At 35.1% G+C, this 4,342-nt stretch overlaps 1 pseudogene; it reads left to right on the forward strand.

Moving 5' to 3' along the window:
- The window catches only part of LOC102837841, an 83,168-nt pseudogene that overhangs the window by 77,348 nt on the left and 1,478 nt on the right, over positions 1-4,342 (forward strand).

A 4,342-nucleotide genomic window follows, 5' to 3' on the forward strand; every position in this document is an offset into this window, starting at 1 on the left:
AATTTTATAGCATTTCATAACATACAATCAACATTTCTGTAATAAAATGGGAATAATCATCAAAATGGCAATGAGTATGCCATGCAGAATCCCAGTTAGGATTTTTATTAAGCTGAAAATCGGTTCATGTAAGAAAACATTCCTACTTCCACAGCTACAAGATGTGACTTTCAGACAACAAAAACATCTAAAAACACAATATAGAATAGATTCTATAACACAAAAATATCTCTGTCATATTCAAGTATAGCTAAATAGAGAAATCCATTGATTTAGGAGTGGTAGTATAGGCTCTTACCAAATGTACTCTCACCAAATGTACTGCAAACAACAAATCTAGTGTCTCATTTCTCGTGATGCTTCATTTCTTGCTAGGTAATTTGTGGCATTACTGAGTGCAAGACAAAAGGGACTTAGAAATGCACCCCCATGCATGGTGGGTCTCATGAGACGTTTTCTTCCACTCTTGGTTCATGGACCAACACTGTTTGAAATGTTTGCTTGAGTGCTGAAGGAGAACAGATTGACTTTGCTAGTGGTGAATAAAAGATGCAGCCCATTGAACAGACAATTGGGTAGTTGCTTCCTTTGCATTTTATTAAGGAAAATTACTTTGGAAGGATGGATGAAAAACATGGAAAAAGAAAGAAATCAAGGAAGGTTAAACAAATAGAGTGCTTTTGACAGATTAGGCATGTCATAAGTCAGCTATTTTTTACCACTCATAAGGTTTAAATCAAGTACTGAACACTAGCTTTTGTGACTGCTTAGTTCAGCAAAGTACAGAGACTGCTGTCCATAAAAATCAAAACAAAACCTTATCTTATAAAAATGATAACTCCTTGTCAACCTAACATCCCTCTGTTTCATGGTAATGACAATTTTTGACACCACCTGACACTTCTAACTCTTAGAAACATCAACCACATCATGCAAAGGATTCACAGATCAATCCCTACTTCCATGAAACCATTAGATTGAGACAGAAAAGCCGTTTTGAATAGACACAACAGAACAAAATACACCTAAATGCAATTCTTTTTTTCTCCCTCACCTGTTCTGAAGTTGTCTAAGGAGGAAGTTTAATGCTTAGAGGTAACACTGAGGATAGTGGTTCTGACCTGGCAGTATCATACAGTACATTTTCCACACACTTAGATGTAATACCAATGAGCATCATTTGATGCTAATTATGGACAGTGACACCCAATCCCTACTCCCCAAAAAAGGCTTGCTTCGTATCATTGTCATAAAGCTAGATTAAATATATTCCATTTGAAACAAATCACTTACCAAATATTAAGTTCAGGTTGACTTTTCAGGGGTTACTAAATTCAGTTTATTATCATTTCTTTCATGTACAGTCCATAGAAATTTTTTTTTAAAAAGAGAAGAAGAATATTTGACTTTCAATCATATTATCCTATACTTAAACATAATAATTGAAAGAAACTCTATTTTAATAAATAGTCTTCTGACAGATCATTTTCCAATACTTCCAAAGGGCATAGCTTTTGGAATACATTAATAGGCTTAAGAGTTGTAAACAAATTGCTTTACAGCTATATTTTCAATTGTGCATTGGCTGGAATGGCTTAAGTATTCAAATATAATGAGTTTAATTGGTTATGTGACTATTTCTTATCAGATAATGTAATACTTGTAGGTGTTGAGACTGCTGTTTGGTAGTACATAAAAATAGGAATGATTTTTTTTTTTTCATCTAAAGACTTTGGACTGTATTTTTGGCTAGGTAAAAATTGGATAGCCTGTCTCTAATTTGTGATTTTTTTCATCTGTCTTTCAGGGAGAGGTATTTGTCAACATCAAAAGTAATACTTCTACAAAAGAGGGAGATATTTTGTTGTAATATGAATATTAAATAGACATATTACATTTCATTATATTCTTGTTGTTAGGTGCTGTGTTGTAGGTTTCCATTCATAGCAACCTCATATACACAGATTGAAACACTGATAAGCTTTGATAAGCATTGATAAGCTTTAGCCAATCATTGCAGCCACTGTGTGAATCCATCCCTTTGAAAGTCTCATTATAGATACTTCTTAAGAGGAGTGCTTTGCTGACATAGGAATCCACAGTTCTTTACCCAGTTGGAAAGTGACTCATATCTCCTAAAACTGATGTTTTCAATAGATGTCTCCCTGTCTCTGATAAACTATCGGCACTATACATTCCTGTTTCTTTCCCAGTATCTCAGGGACTTGATCAGGGCTTTACATGTGGTAAGACTCCTATTTGAGTACAACTGAACTTCTGGTTGCTTTTGAAGTAGACAAGTAGTTGTGAAGGTGTCCTGGTGATGCTGTAGGATAAACACTGGACTGCTAACCCAAAATTTGGTAGTTCAAACCCATCACTTACTTGGCAGGAGAAAGCTGAAGTTTTCTGCTCCTGTGAAGATTTATAGTCTCAGAACCCCTATTGTTGCTGTTAAGTGCTATCAAGTCAGTTCCAACACTTTCTGAGGAGCAGCTGGTGAGCTCGACCCTCTGACCTTGTGGTTCAAACCAACTTTACAGTCCAGAGCATTAACATACATCACCACACCAGAAACCCTATACAGGATCATTATGTGTGGAAATCAGAATGATGTTTTTGGTAGCTGTGGGCAAGAACTCAGAAGACAGATTGACTAGATCTGAATTCTGGTTCAAACAAATTCTTTATATGAATGTCTTTGGTACTTTCATCTACCACTTTTCTGTCAGTTTGTCATACTATGGTAGCTTGTATGTTGCTATGATGCTGGAAGCTATGTCACCAGTATTTTAAATATGATCTGAGTCACCTATCATAGACAGGTTTCAACAGAGCTTCTAGAGTAAGACAAAGCAGGAAAGAGAGGGAATCATTTCTGAATGGTTAGTCACTGAAGTCCTTATGAATAGCTGCAGAACATTGTCTGAAAAATAACTGAGAAATTAATCCCTCTGGTTGGAAGACACTCAAAATACAACTGGGGAATGGCTACCTCCTCAAAGTAGAGTTGATGTTAATGATGTGAATGGAGCAAAGCTTCTAAGACCTTCATTAATGATGCAGCACACCTCAAACTGGTGGAAAAAACCTAGCTATAATCCTCCACTGAAAATTAGAAAGTAAGCAGCATGAATCTAGGTACATTGCAGGTCATAAAAAATGAAATGGAATGAAGAAAGATTGGTATCTTAGGTATTAATGAGTTGAAATGGAAGAGTATTGACCATTTTAAAGGGCATTTTTATATGATTTTCTATGCCATGAAAGACAAATTGAAGACAAATAGCATCACATTCATAATAAAACAATTTCAAAATCTATCTTACACTATAATGCTATTTGTAATATATCCATGAACCTATAAGGAAGCACAATTAATATCACTGCTATTTAAAAGCACACATCAACCACGAAAGCCAGTGATGATGACAATGAAGAATTCTACCTACTTTTTCTGCTTGAAATTCATCAAACATGCAATTGAGATTCACTGATAACAACTGGAATACAAAAGTTAGGAACAAACAGGAAGAATTGGTAGTTGAAAAATAAGGCCTGGGTGATTGAAATAATGCAGGAGATAGCAAGAAAGAATTTTTTCAAGAACAATGATTTATTCGTTGCAAATAAATTATTTTAAACAATACATAAAGCAACACACATGAGGATCTCACCAGATTGAATACACAGAAATCGATTTGATTACACTTGTGAAAGGAGAGGATGGAGAAACTCAATATCATCAGTCAAAACAAGGCTAGAGGCCAATAGTGGAGCAGATCATTAATTATTCAGATGCAAGTTCAGGCTGAAAGTGAAGAAAATTAAAACAAGTCCACAAAAGCCAAAATATGACCTGGAATATATCCCCCCTGAATTTTGAGATGACACAACCTTTCTTGCTGGAAGTGAATAGGACTTGAAATATTTAATAATGAAGATCAATGACCACAGTCTTCAGTAGAGATTACAACTCAATGTAAAGAAAACAAAAACTTTCACAACTGCATCAATAAAGGACATCATGATAAAGAGAGATAAGATTGATATTGTCAAAGAGGACATTTTGCTTGGATCCACAATTAGCCCTCATAGAAGTAGCAATCAAGAAATCAAAGATGTCTTACATTAGGCAAATCTGCTTCAAAAGGCCTTTGTAAAGTTTTAAAAGCAAAAGTGTCTGCAGAATATGCCCTTTCATTGTTTAAATTATTTTATATTCCTTAGTGTTTTGTTTACAGCCCCCCAAATAACAACAACAACAACAAACAAACAAACAGAGGGAACAGAAGCAAATACTGTTGAATGATGATGCACGGGGGAGATTGCAATCATTGCA

The sequence above is a fragment of the Chrysochloris asiatica genome, unplaced genomic scaffold (genome assembly GCF_000296735.1).
Source record: "Chrysochloris asiatica unplaced genomic scaffold, ChrAsi1.0 scaffold00071, whole genome shotgun sequence".
In the NCBI taxonomy this organism is placed as follows: domain Eukaryota; kingdom Metazoa; phylum Chordata; class Mammalia; order Afrosoricida; family Chrysochloridae; genus Chrysochloris; species Chrysochloris asiatica.